Consider the following 18,212-nt stretch of genomic DNA (forward strand, 5'->3'; position numbering starts at 1 on the left):
CAAACCTTTTCATTGTTTTATTTATGTTTTTGTGTACAGTCTCGCAGGGTTTTTCAAGAAAAAATACTCAAGAAATTTCTGTTTCAATAAAAGAAGCAAGATAAATGTGTAGCCATTAGAGTATCTGTAACCTGTGTCACATATGCTCAAATAAACGCAGTTCTAGAGGTTGCATTACCTCGATTACCAGATTCTCTAGATTTTTAAGGATTAAACCTGGACCAAAATATCACTGTAATTTTGTTCTTTTGATGATGACCGTTCTCGGCATATTTTAAGTACCATATATTATAATTTTGAAATGTTCTGAACTGGCTTTAAGATCCCTCTTTCATTCCATCACACCCATAAAAATGTGTAGACTGGTGTATTCACTGTAATATTATTAACACAAATAATGATTGAAAACACGACGTTTATAGAAACGTTTGTGTAACATTAATATTTTTCATCTTTAATGCTTAAAACTCTAAATATATTCCAAGTAGCACAAATACATTAGACCAACGTATGTAAAACAATTGCACACGTTGGCTTTTTTTCTGATGCAAGTTTAACGTTGATCCAATGTCATTTGTTTACCGTTATAACTAAAAACAACTGGCACAGTTACATTAGTACAACGTATGTAAAACCATCAAAAAAGTTTATAGTTTTTACAATCAAAACAAAACGTTGATCCAATATATATAACCCAACGTTGATTCAACGAATATGGATTAACTTTGATCAAATGTATACAACTCAATGTACTGAGTGCAAAATTATATAACTTAAATAAACCTTCCTTTACCCAGTGAAAAAGTGCACATGGGATACGCGTGGATTTTTCCCATATGTAACCCATGTGGGGATTATTATTTTGTCCCATGTGGGTTTCATATGGTAAATCCCACATGGATTCCATATGGTAAATCCCATATGGGATACGCGTGGGTTTTTACCATATGTAACCCATATGGGGATTATTATTTTGTCCCATGTGGGTTTCATATGGTAAATCCCACATGGGTTTTATGTGGTAAATTCTACATGGGATATAGGTGGAAAATACTACATGTTATAGATCTTAAATGCCACATATTTTAATCCAAATGGTATAAAAGTAGTCAATACTAGACAAATGAAAGTCTGAATGCTTCTATGATAATTTTTAAAATTCTTTTAATTTAAAAATTACTTAAATAGTAATTTAAAAATAATCATCGAAGCTTTCAGAGAGGCCCAACTTAATCTGGTATTTGCTACTTTATCCCATTTAGTATTCAAAATGTGTAGCATTTTTGATCTTCTACATGTGATGTTTTCCACCTATAACCTATGTTGGATTTACCTTAAACTATTATGACGAAATTTTATAAAATTAAAAAACGTGTTGCAAAATGAATTTATTTTAAAATAAATGCTATTATTCAATACATCCAAAATGAATATTAAAAATATTATTTTTTCTTTTGCGATTTACACGCCGTTTTTTGTCGATTGAATTAATTGAATCGCTTCGGCTTGCATAATACCAAGGTTTTTAGTATCTTCTAACTTTCTTCAAACATTTTCTAAAAAAAAATATAAATACAAATATATATAAATATATATATATATATATATAAATATATATATATATATATAAATATATATATATATAAATATATAAATATATATATATATATATATATATATATATATATATATATATATATATATATATATATATATATATATATATATATATATATATATATATATATATAGAGAGAGAGAGAGAGAGAGAGAGAGAGAGAGAGAGAGAGAGAGAGAAAGCAATTTTAATAAGGAACCTTATTAGTCGAGCAATTTTAATTATTAGCCAGGTTGAAGTCATTAATGACTACAATATTTCACAAATAATTATTTCCTAATTTATTACTTACAATGACTAACGTGTTATGGGTAATTGAACACATATTATGCGTAATGAGCTTGAACCCATGAGGAGAATCCTGAAAAAAAGTGATCAATTAGGATAAGTAGTTAAATAAAAAAACAAAAACAAAAATGTAAAAACCTACTTTTTCAATGCAAAAGTATCTTTACTTTTTCGTCACACACACGGCCTTCTATAATAACAGGCCTTGACATCGCTAAAAAATGCCGTTGATTCAAGCAAAAAAAAATGTTTTATCAAAATATCTCAACAGGGTAAATATTTACAAATCCAAACATATTGAGAGACATATAGGCTAATGAGAAAATAAAAAACTGACAAGTAAATAGCATAACAAATTACAAAACTAATTTTCACATAAATTATGATAGCTTTAGTATTTTGGGAGTGGTAATTAGTGAGTAAGTCTTTAGCAGATTATTAGAATATACTCTGCATTGTTTTTTTGTGATTTTAAATTTATATTTAGCAGCAATGAACTGAAACTGAGTAACACAAAATGTTCTGCATAAAGGGTCAGTAGCACCTTGAAAAAAAAAGCAAAATATTGACCATTAGAAAAGAGTATCAGAAGGAATTTCAAGTCCGCCTCTGTTTAGGCTATACAGATAACTTCCATATTTATAATAATAATTGGTAGAATCATCATAAATTTTTATTTCGCTTTTTTGCACATAGCCAGCTATGTAAACTATAGCCACTAATGTAGATTTATTAACTGAGCTTTGAAGATCATGTATATTAAACAGAAGTTCTTTTTCATCAGTAGAAATATCTCTAGAACATATGTCACAAGTATGACTATCGATACCATCAACAGGAATGTCAAGTTGTAATATCAATTTAGTATGTTGAATATTAATTTTTTCAATTACAGATTTAGCGTTTATAAAGTAAGTACCTCCAAATCCCTGTCGAAGCTTAGAAAAAGCTTTTTCAAGTGGATCTGTTGAAAACCAACCTAATAAGACATACTTAGCTCCATTACTCAACAAAGTTTCTATGAGATCAGTAAAGCCATAACACGAATGCGCTATTACATTGCTAGTATCTAGCCTAAGCTGTTTTGGACGCTTACCTGTAGAGTTTCATAAAATTTGATAGTTCAGCAATATCTCGTAGCAGTTGTAACTGTTGATCACCAGCTGAGTGGATTTCTCCGCATAATTCATTTTTAAACCGAATGCCAGCACCAGGTGCTTTGACATTAACAACATTCGAAAAAAAATTATTTTTTAAATAAATACAGCAGTACCTTCAAATGCTTTATTTTCAATCTCTTCAAAAGTTGAAGTTCGTCAGTCTTTTCTGTCAACCAATTGTTTCGTATAGATTTTATGAGATGCACATAATCATACAATAAATATATACCTGATGTTGTTAACCTGATGTTGTTAACCTGATGTTGGTTTACTATCAATTGTTTTAAACATTCCAGAAAATCTTTGATTTACACCGTTACCATCAGTAATTATTACTAGTGTCTTACCATTTTCAATATTATTTATCGTATCAACAATTTGTTGACATTGAGCAAACTGAAATTCAGAGGAAAGATTTGCAACAGGTTGAGCTCTACATATAAATTCTGGACCTCCAAAAAGACATTTAATCATAAATGATGAAATTGTTTTAGCTAACTTTTCAGGGTAGTTTACTGCTTGACCAAACAAAGCACCTCTTTGGTAAAGTAATGAAGCTTTGACATAGACCTCATCAATTAGTAGTATGGAAGTTCTTTTCAATGGATTTAAATTCATAAAAATACTATTTATGAAACTTAGGTCCTCCATTGAGCTTATTTTTGAAGTCAATCGTGTTAAAGTTCTTATACTTGGCAACTTGTAGTCAATACACAAACAATCATATAAACTTTGTCGCATAGCAAAATACTCATATGCTCTACATATAATATCTGAAGAATATAAAACGTTACCAACATTAACTTTTCTCATACCATTAAGGTGTTCGAATAGAATATTTGACTGAAGCGAACTTTCTTTATTTTTTAAAAAACTAACTGCTTCAAATAAAGCTGATTCCGTTTTTATTAACTTTAATTTGTTTACAGCTAAAGATGAAATATTACAAGTTGTGCGATTATGGTTAGCTACGAATGAATATTAATTAAAAATTACTAAAATAAATAATGGAACACCAAGTTTGTACATTTTTGATTGTATGTGTAAACTTTTTTTATTAAGCTGGAAAACAATAACATCTTTATTATCACTTAACAAAGATTGAATATCGTCAAATATAAGTTCATCCTCTTTTAGAAAATCATTTAACTCATCTGGTAAAATGCTTCCGAAACCGCTTAAAGTTACAGTTTTTCTAACTTTACTTGCTGGTGTGGCTAAAGAACTAGGCGGAATATTTTTAAAAACAGATGGTGGGTTTAAAGGTCGTTGCTTCCCATATTTGCTTTCAAAAGGTGCTTCATTTGGCCAATGCAGTTGACATACTGCTGTATAGTCTGTAACAATAAAACCAGTTCTTAGGATAGCTTCACTACATCTTTTTCTCTCCTCTAGATTCTTCGGGAATTTATAAATTGATATTTTTGTTGTAGTTGAGTATTGATATTTTTGTTGTAATTGTAATTGATATTGTAGTTGTAGTTGTATAAATTAACATTTTTGTTGTAGTTGAGATAGTTTGACTTGCAAAGAGGTACAAAGCATTTTAAAGGCATTTTAATTATTAAAAAAACTTATTGTTAGTTTGACAATATTGTTACCTTACAATGTAACGCCTTGAACCTTACAACGTTATCGTCTTGAAGTTGCCCTATCTAATTTATAAACCAATCAAATTTTAAAGATTTATTAAAAAAGCGCAAACACAAACTTTTGTCTAATGTTAAAAGATGAACACAGTATTAGGAATTGGCCTTCAGTTTAACAACTTTGTTGCGCGATGTCAAGGCCTGTTATTATAGAAGGCCGTGGTCACACATAATATAATATTCTGAAACTAATAAACAAATCTAAATCTAAATTTCTATAAGTAAATTTATTCTTTGATCATTGCCATCATATTCTATCTTATTTTCATATCATAATCTATTATGGTATTATTTATATAACATATCACATCAATATTATTAAATTTGTGATGTTCAAATATCATATGAACATTCTTTAACATCATTCTTTAACATGTTCATATGATATTTGAATATAGTTCTTGAGTATATTATCTGCAATGTTGCAATTATGTTGTTAAAAACCAAGCATGCATGCATGGGACACTGCAGTGTCCCATGCATGCATGAAACCAGCAAAGAAATGCTGGTTGACTTTCAAACCAGCAAAGAAATGCTGGTTTGAAAGTCAAATTTTCTTTATTTAAAAAAAAAATTAAAATAGGGGGGAGATTTCTGTAACTTTTTTTAGGCTCCAAAACTTTTAACTTTATATATAACAAGGTTCATAAAACTTAAGGGACTTACAAAGTACATTGAGGAACAAAAACAGGATATTTACAGAAACTTTTCAATTTTTAATCTGGAGTATCACAGTGTAATTGGGAATAAAGTCTCTGGGTCCAGTATTCAAAGTATCATGATCTAAAGTAATATATAAATTAAATAAAGTGCTTTAAAATGCATGCAGTTAAACATATAACTCCTGATAGTTAACTATATGTATAACTAGTTATACATAAAATTTATTATATATAACTTATTTTTTAAGGTTATACTTGAACAAATTAGTACCAATTAATTCAAATTTAAGATTTAGTTCAAGTTCAAATTCTTATTTGTTCATTGTTTTTTCACTATTTTATATTTATTTGTTCAAATTTGTTAACTAGTGCTAATTCTTACTACAGTAAGAATATTTATCATTGTTGAACGTGATTTTATTAGTAACTTAATTTTACTTTTAACATATTTTGACAACACCCTTTACATTTTAAATGATGACAGCTTTTCTATTGATGTTAAATTTATTACATTTCAATAACTCAGATTGAATTTTAACTGAATTATTGTAAGCTTTGTAAGGGTTTATTGTATATCAAATGGTGTTGTAAATAAAGTAAAAATAATGTATATGTATATATATATATATATATATATATATATATATATATATATATATATATATATATATATATATATATATATATATATATATATATATATATATAGTATTTAGGCTATGGGATCATCCTTAAATGATGCCAGTAGATAGAGGGGCAGTGTGAGTTTAACAATAATTGACAATGGGGAGGGGATGTTAAGAATTGAATTTTGAATTAAAAATTGAATTAAAAAAAAAGTAAAATATTTTATTTTTAAAAAAAGTAAAACAAATTATGCTAGCTATGAGCAGGTTTTAGAGGTATTTACACCAACAATGTGGTCTAAAAACTTCTTGCTTTTGTTGCTTAAAACTGTAGAGGATCATAGGAAAAACAATTTAAGTTCAGAAATTAGCTTGCTTATCTGAAAGAACAATTTATGTTTGTTTTTTTTGCTTTTAGTACTGTTGAGAATAAATGTATAATTGAACCAGAAAAAAATTGATGGTATATGCATTTTTTATGTTATATTAACAATTCAGATATACCATCATTATATGATAACAAAAACTGACATCATTTTCAATGGGAGATGGCAAAAAAATGACTGAGTTTGATAAAGGGTGAAGGTGTTCAATAAAACGGGTCATCATCTGACATCATTATGCATAGATGACCCTATGATTTAGGTAAAATAAGTAATCAATTTGCCATATTTCTCTTTAGAAAGTGTAAAAAAAAAGCATTGTTATGCTGAGAACCTACTTATTGAGCAAGCTTTGACCACCTATTTTATAAACTTGAGAGACAGAAGTGGAAGTGCGAATCGCAAAAGAACTAATAACAATGCTCTAAATTGATTTTAACTTTGTAGACTAACATTAATATAGTATTTAGAAATAATAAATGAAGTTTACATGATTTTTATAATTTCTATTTATTTCCATTAATTATCAGTTATCAGTCTCTATTTTATAAAATGAATTAAAAAACTATTTATTTATAGTATAATAATAATACATAAATACTAGTTTCCTAATGCTATTATCATCACAATGTTAATGGTATTTAAAGTGAAATTTTGTTTTAAAGTGAAATTTTGTATCAATTTTATTGTTTTAATGTTGAAACTTAATAAATTTAACATCAATAGAAAAGTAAAGCTGTCATCATTTATAATATAAAGGGTGTTGTCAAAATATGTTGAAAATAAAATTAAGTTACTGATAAAATCACGTTCAACAATGATATACATTCTTACTGTAGTAAAAAATAGTACTAACTGATAAATTTGAACAAATAAATATAAAATTAACAAAAACAATGAATAAATAAGAACTTTAACTTGAACTTTAACTAAATCTTGAATTTGAATTAATTGGTACTAATTTGTTCAAGCATAACCTTAAAAAATAACTAGTTATACATATAGTTAACTATCAGGAGTTATATGTATAACAATATGCATTTTAAAGCATATTATTTTATTTAAACATTACTTTAGATCATATTACTTTGAAAACTGGACCCAGAGGCTTTATTCCCAATAACACTGTGGTTCTCCAGATTAAAAATTGAACAGTTTCTGCAAATATCCTGTTTTTATTCCTCAATGTAGTTCGTAAGTCCCTCAAGTCTTAAGGACCTTATTATATCTAAAGTAAAAAGTTTTGGAGCATAAAAAAAGTTACAGAAACCCATCTCCATTTTTTTTCATCCTTTTTTTTTCTTTTTTTAATAAAGAAAACTGGGAATTCTTTGACTTTCAAACCTGCATTTCTTTGTGGGACACTGCAGTGTCTCATGCATGCAAGATTGGTTTTTGACAACATTTCAACTTGCATCAGTTAATTGTTTGCAAATAATTTACTCAAGATCTATATTCAAATAACTATTATATTATCCTGATAATACGTCTATTTGCACAAATCTTAATCTTATTTCTATAAAGAAAGATAAACATTATTCGTGGTACTTACATTCCTGCTTGCCATTCTCTATATTATTATAAAATACTTTCACACAGTAAAAACTAACGCAATGCAATGTCGATTTAAAAAAATTTTTTTAGTTTTTTTTTAAAAGTTTTTTTTTAGTTTCCAGCTTTCAAATTAATTCCCATGCAAATCCCACAGGAAACCCAGGTGGGATTTCCCATGTGTGTAAATACCATATGGTTCCCACATGTAACCCATGTGGGATTACCCACATGGGTTTAAGGTGACAAAATTCCATACGGATACCACATGGGAAAATCCGTCCCACGTAAATCCCATCAATCCCACACGGAACCCACGCGGAACCCATGTGGGACGCGGTTTTATTTTTCACTGGGTAATATCAAACTAAAAGAAAAACAAACATAAATAACGTCTGTCGATTGAAGGATGGATTTATTTATTACTGTTTTATGTTGTTGCTGGAGAGGTTGCATTTCTAACCAAAATGACATAAAACAATGTTGGCAACCAATGTTGCACCCACGCAATTCGCAAAATTGTTCTAAAGTTTTTCCAACGTATTTTTTTCAAGCTGAAATCTATTAGAAAATTTACACTCCAAAAATCTTGTTGTTTGAATTCATTATTAAATTATCATCATTTTTTTTACTCAATTTTAGGATAAACCATTGATTTTATTCAAATATAAGAAAATTAATAGAAAACAAAAGAGTATAGTTAAAATTGATTTTGCAAGGGCTAGATTACACTTAAAGTATAAACAAGTGGTGTAATTCAATTAGTGTAGTTTTAATGTAATATATAACATAAAGATACATTTGACACAATGATGGATACATCTTTATGTTCAATATAAGATCAATTAGACCATGATTTTAATATGGAAATGAGCTCTTGTTCATCTGGTATTTGTAGCTCTTGTGTAAAAAAATTTTATTTAAAAAAGCATAACTCGATTATTGTAGTTTTAATCCAACATATAGCTTCAAGATGGATGCATCTTTTTGTTTAATATAAAAGATGGATACATCTTCATGTTTAATATAAAATCAATTAGTTACTATTAAATTTGAATTAAATCAATAATTTTTGTTTGTAATTTTAAACATTTTATAGAAAGATTTGAGCATTAGTAAACACGTGAAAAAAATCCGGAAGAAAAGAAATTTTGTTTTATAGAAACTGGGAAAAATAAAGGTTGTAGATAGATTGTTAAATGAGTGTCCACTTTGCAGGCTTGAACATGATACAAGAAGCCATATGAAACTTAGCCTATCAAAATTTATCAATTAAGTTTTAACTGAACAAAAAATTATGTAGACTCTGATAAATCATTTTGTTTTCGATGTCATCAGAGATTAGGGAAGTGTTTAAGACGGCATGAAGTGAGAAATAAAGTTCGAAACCTCCAATATCTCATACAGTCCGAAGATTCAAAGATTTCGCAGAGAGTTAGATTAGAGTGTATTGAGCGTAATGCATTAAAGATCATAAAAGGCAAATCTTTCTTTCTTAAGAGATATAATTCACAATCAGACTATTTATTTTTAACAAATATAGATGTTACGTGTTTTAAACGTTGGATTATGAATCCGAAAAACCATTAACTGATAATATATCCTTCGAAAAAACAAACTAAAATAAGTTTTAGACTATTTAAATTTTTAGGATGTAAAAAAAAAAGCTTTTGAACTAATTGCAAATGATGTAGTGTATGCTTCTGAACCATTAAAACTAGTAGAAGAAGTATGCAATCATAGAGACCTAAACCCAATCAGTTGCATCGGACTCAGATGAGACTCAATGATAGTAAAGGTTTTTTGAATATTGTGATAACACATTTTGATCCCTAGTCGTCAGTAGAATATAAATGGAATGTCTTGAAATCGAGTTCAAGAGACCAACTACAACATAAGAATATTATTTCAGATGACAAAATTTAATGATTTGAAGTTTTATGCGGCATCAGATCTCAGGTTAATCAATAGTATGTTGGGTATGTCAGTAAGTTATTTTATTCAAAATTACCAAAATCATATGTTTAAAAACATATTAATAATAATGTTGTGATATATGAGTCACTATAGGATGTTTGGAAAGTCAAAAAAGCACATCAAAGATGTCAAAAAGCACATCAAAGAGCCCGTTTAAACTTTCAAATCTTTGATTTGTGTAACCAATTTTTTTAATGTATAGATATAAGTTAACTATTTTTTTTCTTGAATATTAAGATATTAAAATTTTTTGAATTGTTCTTTATTAAACATTTATCAAATGATTTATGCATTTACAAATGTATAAACCAATGTGTTTGCAATAACTTTGTTGCAAACACATTGATTTATGCATTTGGAATAATTAATATCTTAAAAATTAAAACAAATGCTTCTTTGCATATATGGTTATTTGAGCTAATGGATCTCGTTTCGAACACATGTTGCTAATAAAATACAATACGGACTAGAAACGAAATTTACGTGAATTTACGTAAAATTACGTGATCTTTACTTACCCAACGCTACATCCTAAACACGTTAAGCTGGGAAACAGGCGACCGAACTAAACACGTTACAAACAAGAGTTGATAAAAAAAACATGTGATGGAGACTAGATGTGCACACCCTGTATATACACTGTTATAAACACCCTGCACAATTGTGTTTTCTTAAAAATTAGCAAAATTTTCTAAAAAGATGCAATTTTTATTTTGTTTCCTCGTCAAACTGACAAAGTCTAACAAATTTTTTCAAATATTTTTGTATTACCATGATATTCAACTTAAAACGTCTAAATCGACTTAATAAGTTTTTGAATAAATTTGAAGAGGACATTAACAATAACAAATTAATAGTAAAATATTAACTTAAGTTATTAATAAAAAACTAAATAAAATGTAAAAGATTATCATGCACAAGGGTGTTTATAATGGTGTGTATACAGGGTGTACACGATGGCATGTGTAGTAGATGAATAATTGTTGCAAACACATTGATTCGTACATTAATTAATGCAACTTTTATAAATGTTTATGTTTGATAAAGAGCAGTTTAAAAAAGTTTAATATCTTCATATTCAAGAGGAAATAGTTAGTCTTAATTGACATCTTTACATTAAAGAAATTGCATAAAGCAAAGATTTAAAATTTTAAAATAAAAAGTCTAGCGATGTTTTAATAGCAGAAATAAAAACCATGATGCGTGATTAAAATAAGTAATTAAAAAAAATTCGCTCAAAGGTCTTTTCGATTTTAAACTTTCAACTTACCGTCCGAAAGAAATTTAATAAAATTGTGTGGAGCCAATTTTAAATCGGACTATTGGAATACCCATTTATGACGCCGTTTTATACTCAGAAAGAAAAAGGTGTCGAGCCGTTGTTGTAATTTGGTTGGATTTTGGTCGCAAAGCAAGTTAACTAAATTCCAACGATGTTCCAACGTCGGCGTAACAGTGTTATTCTAACGTTTGTCTATAAAACGTTGAAACAACGTCGGAAAGCGTTATTATCTAAAGTCTTGTTAATATTAAAACGACCTTGGAAAAACTTTGGTTGTTTAACGTAAAACCAACGTTAGTCTGATTAACGTTAGAACAACTTTGAAGCAACGTTGATTTTTTTACGTTTTTACTTTTAACATCAAAGCAACATCAGCATTCTAACGTAAACTAACCCTAACCATGGCAACAAACTTACAAAGATACAAGCATTCATTTTCTAACATGAAACATACATGATTCATTTTCTAATGAATATACAGTTAAGGTCATTAGATCTTTATTTACAGTTAAGGTCATTAGATCTTCAAAAATGTTGCCACGTCCTTCGATTGGTGCCACCCCAAACCCCCTCTCCTCACCCTATATTTTGCCTACTTATTGCAGACAGTTGTAGCTAATCAGAAAACTTATCTGTAAAGACTTATTGATGAATAGAATAATGCTACAGTTAGTTTCATTTTGGCATATTTTAGCAACTTTAGGATTTTTTCCAAAGTTGAGGTGGTCAGAATTTTTTTTTAATTTAACACAAGTTAATAAAAACCAATTTTTTAAAGAGAGAAACATCCAGAAAATAGTACTAGAAAAAATGAGACACTTGTTGAAAATGAGAAGAAAGTTAGACAGCTCCAAAGTAGTCTGTTTTGACCATTTGTAAATTGAGGGGGACCATGTTTCTAAGGCTATAGTATCTGAACCGTTGTACTTGGAAGTCTAAAATTTCAAACCTAACCATATATAAACTATATATATATATATATATATATATATATATATATATATATATATATATATATATATATATATATATATATATATATATATATATATATATATATATATATATATTCAGGTGGCTCTAAAAACAACTTTTTCTGAAAATGACTGCTGGCACCCCCTGAATATGTTGTATATAATTAAAAAAATGCTAGATTTAAGAAATTTTTGAATAAAAAATTTTTTAAGGGGTTGCTACTGACCATCGAACATTAAATAGGTCCTTAATATTATTAAAAAATTTTTTTTTTAAGCATGTCATGTTGGGTCTCAAACAAAGCAAAATCATATATAAATTTCAAAAATAATATCATTTTATAAAAAAACATAGATAAAAAAAATTATAATCAAAAAATCTTGTTAAGTTCGTAAAAAACGTAACTTTTTGTTTACTAAAATCTAAAATAAAAATTTAATTATAAAATGATTAATATTTTTAAAATTTTTATATAATTTCCCTTCATTTGAGACCCAACATGACATAATTTTGAAAAACTTTTTTTTTAATAATATTAAGGACCTATATAATGTTCGAGGGTTGGTAGCAACCCCTTAAAATATATTTTATTCAAAAGAATTTTAAATCCAGCGTGTTTTTATTATATACAACATATTCTGGGGGGTACCAGCTGTCATTTTCAAAAAAAAGTTGTTTTTAGAACCATCCTAATATATATATATATATATATATATATATATATATATATATATATATATATATATATATATATACATATATATATATATATATATTTATATATATATATATATATATATATATATATATATATATATATATATATATATATATATATATATATATATATATGCCCCTGTTGTCGCATTAAGACAACAAAATCATTTCATGAAAAATGTGCAACTAAATGTTTAACTGGCCATTGAACAAGGTCAAGCATTAAACATTAGGACAATTATCAGAGTGAAAAGGGTTTACTAAAATCAGTACTTTTTAAAGAGAGATTACTTTTTAAAGAGATTATTAAAGATAACATAGAATCACTTTAAAAAACATCAAAACTATTAGAATCTGCCAAAAGAAAATATTACAGAATATATATATATATATATATAAATATACATATATATATATATATATATATATATATATATATATATATATATATATATATATATATATATATATATATATATATATATATATATATATATATATATATTTGTGCTTACAGATAAACAAATATAAATATATGATGACATCAAAATCAACTATATGGTAAAAGGCTAATTTATTAGACCAAGTTTATTAGAAAATGATAATTGTTGAAGTTTATTCTGTAATACTATTTTTTATCCGATTCTAATAGTTTTTATATTTTTTAAAGTGATTCTATGTTATCTTTAATAAACTCTCTTTAAAAAGTGCTGATTTTAGTAAACCCTTTTCACTATGATAATTGTCCTAATTTTCAATGCTTGACCTTGTTCAATGGCCAGTTAAACATTTAGTTGCACATTTTTCATTAAATGATTTTGTTGTCTTAATGCAACAACAGGGGCATAGGAAATAAATGTTACTAAAACACCTAATCACGTGAATACAGAAATTATTGTGACTACATATATCTTGGTTTTAACATCTAGCATTGGTATTAACAATATGCTCCATGATAATGACGTGTATTAACCAATGAAAAATTATATAAACTAGATGCCTAACTTCACACAGTTTGTAGATTTTTGACCTAACCCCAACGAAAACACCCGGAAAAATCCTTTTGAGGGATGATAATACATACCAATAGAAGTTCATAGCAATAAATCTTAAAATCAGGGATTACCGTCCGTGGGACTTTTTTGCGTTTAAAGTTCTAAATTAGAGTGAAAGTTAGTTTTCTTTATTTTCCGAATTCAATAATTAGTTTTACAAAAAGCTTTATAAAACAAAAAATGTTCTACATAAAATTCTAAACAACTCTTATATAATTCATATTTTCACAAAAACGCGTTTTTAACCTTCAAAATTCGAGACAAAAAATCGGCATTTTGTCTACCATAATGTCACGCTGAAAAAATATTTTTTGCAACCATCGTGTCACACTGAAAAACGATTTTTTGACAATCTCATCTAGTCGCACGGAAAAACAACGCTTTGTTTTGGGAAATGGCACTTGAAAAGCTTGACTAAGCTTTAACTTTTGACTCATTACGACCAAAATGCATCAAAAACACATGATGAATGCAGAAAATCTGTATGTGTTGTGTGCATAAAAAAAATGATAAAGAACTGACAGTTGCAGCAAAGGAAAAGATTCTTCAATTCATTGAACCTGATTTAGACTTTAATGATGACAGGGTTCCATTAGGAATTTGTGTCAACTGCAGATTTCAACTTGGAAAATTGGATGGCTCCATGAAAAAAGTTCCAACACTTTTCAACTTTCAGAACATCTCAAAAAAGCCTTTAACTCGCTCATCACTTATTTGTGATTGTTTGATCTGCCAAATAGGTAAACTGAGAGGGAAGGAGCAACATCCTCTGAACAAACTTGAGGACTCCTCTGAAAAATCAATCAAGCCTGAAAACCAGAGCCTTGAAAAGAGATGCACCAAATGTCTTTCATTAATTGGTCGTGGACTCCCTCACAACTGCACACCGGGGACTCGCCATGAAAATTTGAAAAAAATTGCTGAAGCTGATGGAAAGGGCGCAGAGCTAGTAGCTTCAGCATTATTGCTTCAAAAGATTCATCTCCTAATGGAACAATTCGTTTAACTCAACAAGCTGGAGGCAAAGCCATTCCACTGCGAAGAGGGGCATCAGTAGCACAACAGCTGTTCAAAACCCCGCTTTCTACTCAGGATATGGTTCACATTCAGCAAAACACTGGACTCTCCAATAATGGTATGCGAAAGCTTAGCTCCACTTTGAATCAAATCAGTCCCTTACGGTTGGTAGAACCCAACTTTCAAGTGAAATTTGCTCAGGCAGGACAAAAAGTAGCAGACCACTTTACAATTAGCAGCATGAACCTGTCAGAAGACAACCAGACCAGGAAGGTTGTGCACTGCCATAGTCTCATTGACCTCAGTGTCAACGTACAAGTTTCAAGAAACTTAAGAGATTCAGTCATCTTGAAGCTGGGAATAGATGGAGGTGGATCATTTTTGAAGGTCAGTTTCACTCACATTGAACTGGAAAAGAATGAGTTGGAGCCACAAAGTCCTGTTCAAAAAAACATGAAACTAACTTCTCCACTTTTAGCCAAAGCAACAAGTGTCAAGCAGCAAATGCTTGTTGCTCTCTCTCAAGACACACCTGAAACTTAACAGAATGTCAAACAGATTTTTGGTCTCATCAAAATCCATGAGAAGTCTTTGCTAGACTCTTTGGTTATTTCCTGTGATTTGAAGCTTGCTAACATTCTCTGTGGAATTCAATCACATAGTAGCAAACACCCTTGCTGCTGGTGTGAGGCAGAGAACACAAACCTCATCAGATGTGGCCATCCAATAACCTTCGGTCAAATTCGGAAGCAATTCGCAGAGTTCATGAAATCAGGCGGTGACATTCGCTTCTTGGTTTGGTCAACCATCTCTTCAAAAACCTCTGCGATCTTTGGCCAGATGCAAAGCAATGGCCAACCACACTGCACCTTTCTATTCAACCATTCCATGGGGGCCATTTTAATGGAAATGATTGCCTTAAGCTGCTGAGAGGATTAGATTGCCTGAAGCAAATTGCAGAGCAAAAGCACTTTAAACAGGCCGATGGATTTATTCAAACTTTGTCTCTGTTCAAAGATGTTGTTACATCTTGTTTTGGAACCACTTTGGATCCTGATTTTGAAGCAAAAATTGAAAGCTTTAAACAGAGCTACATTAATCTCGCAGTCTCTATTACTCCTAAAGTACATGCTGTCTTTCATCATGTTCCTCAGTTCATCAAGAGCAAAAATATGGGACTAGGGCTTTTCAGCGAACAAGCAACTGAGGCTCTTCACTCAAATTTCAAGCCCTTCTGGGACAGATACAAAAGAAATCCAGAAAATCCTGATTATTCCAAGCATCTCCTCTCTTATGTTATTGAATACAATAGCAAAAAAATCTAGTCTCAGCAAGTCAATGGTAAGTTATAGCTACAGATTGCTAAGTTGCATTTTAAAAAAAAACGTAAATTTGGGGGAAAACCCAAATCAAAAATGATTTCAAAGAATAATCCAAAGATTTTTTTTCAGTTTCCTCTAGAACTAAAGGAAAGGTAACAAGAAGAACAAAAATGTCAAAGAATCAAGTGAGAACGAGCCAAACCCAATGAAGTTGAAGAAGAATATTCGAACTTATAGAAAAATGTTTTTTCAAGGAAAACTAATCAAATTTTGGAAATTATGAATAAGATAAGAGTTGTTTAGAATTTTATATAGAACATTTTTTGTTTTATAAAGTTTTTTGTAAAACTAATTATTGAATTCGGAAAATAAAGAAAACTAACTTTCACTCTAATTTAGAACTTTAAACGCAAAAAAGTCCCACGGACGGTAATCTCTGATTTTAAGATTTATTGCTATGAACTCCTATTGGTATGTACTATCATCCCTCAAAAGGATTTTTCCGAGTGTTTTCGTTGGGGTTAGGTCAAAAATCTGCAAACTGTGTTGAATCCAAAAAATGAAACCACTTTTGCCTTTTTTACAAATGACGAATTAAATTGTAAACAAATATTGTTTAACTTTTTCTTTCTTATATAAAATAAATATATTTTAAATCTATAAACTATTTATGTAAAAGTGTTTAGAGGAAGTTAGAGTACTTATAAAATAATAATTTATGATTTCTGAATTTATTTTCGATTAAAAAGGCATTAAAGTTTTTAATAGAAAAGTTAAACGACAGATGCTTTTGAAGCATTTTTATGAATTATGATTAAAATTTTAATAAACATAGGCTCATAAACCTTTATAAGTATTTTATAATTATTATAACATGTTTTTGAATTATCTTTAATTTATTGGGAACTTTTGACTCACATTTTTAACTTTTATTCCACACATCCAGCTTTTACCCTTCTTACAAATGGCGAACTATATTTATAGGCAAAAAAAGCGACTTCATTTTTTCAAATAAAATCCCGCATGTTAGACATCTAGTTTATATAATAGATCATTGGTATTAACAATGACAAATATTTAATAGTAAATGTATATGGTCTGCCCTTTTTTAAATCTAGCAATATACAGCTTTAGTCTTTACTTTGCTTGTTTTTTTCTAAACCTCTGTTTCTTATTACTTTTTTTGTGGCAAACAAAAACCTAACTTGTTTAAGGAGTTTCTTAAAGAGTTCTTTAAAAAGTTCCAAATGCTTTCAGAAAATGGTCTTGTTTGCAAAGACTTTTTTTTGAAACATGATCATGTTAAATAATTTACATGTGATACTTAAACGCTAGCAAATTGTTAAATTTATAAAAAGAAAATTGTTTTCAATCAAGCCAATTTTTTACTTTTAAATACTTAATAATTCATCTTTATAATTCAGATCTAATATAGCATTAAATCATCTTAGCAAACACACAGTTGTTGACTGTATGAATTGCTCCTAAGATATTAACAAAAAGAAAAATTTTATAAAATAGTAAAAACAAAATAATATTTGAAATACTTTTGTAAATGATATTTTTTTTTTTACTTGAAAGTGAATGCTTTAAATAAAACAAAATGAAAGAGATTTTAATACTTTTATTTTTTGTTATTTACAAACCCCCTGTTTAAAAACTTTTTGAACCAAATGTGCAATAATGACAGAATTTAGAAAACCATCAAAATAGTTTGTTAAGATGAGTTAGAAAGAATATGAAGTATTTAAAAGTCTTTTGATTTACTTTGCATTTCTAGTTTTGGACTATATGTTCGTTGATTATTGGTATTTTGAAGAAAGGAGCCAAAGATATGTCATTTGTCATATGTTCAAATTAATCATATTTTTGAAAAGTCAAATGACTTATCTTGTAAAAAGCCATTTGATTTTGTCAGAAAGACTAGATC

The 18,212-nt window shown here is 28.5% G+C and overlaps 1 long non-coding RNA gene across 1 annotated transcript; it reads right to left on the reverse strand.

Annotated features, from left to right (window-relative positions):
* Positions 1 to 1,411: 1,411 nt before the first annotated feature.
* On the reverse strand, positions 1,412 to 8,228 carry LOC136082030 (uncharacterized). The gene is made up of 3 exons (XR_010639353.1): positions 7,939 to 8,228; positions 1,911 to 1,979; positions 1,412 to 1,556 (listed from the first exon to the last, which is right to left on the reverse strand). It is a non-coding gene; the product is annotated as an uncharacterized LOC136082030 (long non-coding RNA).
* Between the last annotated feature and the right edge of the window lie 9,984 nt (positions 8,229 to 18,212).

The sequence above is a fragment of the Hydra vulgaris genome, chromosome 06 (genome assembly GCF_038396675.1).
Source record: "Hydra vulgaris chromosome 06, alternate assembly HydraT2T_AEP".
In the NCBI taxonomy this organism is placed as follows: Eukaryota; Metazoa; Cnidaria; class Hydrozoa; order Anthoathecata; family Hydridae; genus Hydra; species Hydra vulgaris.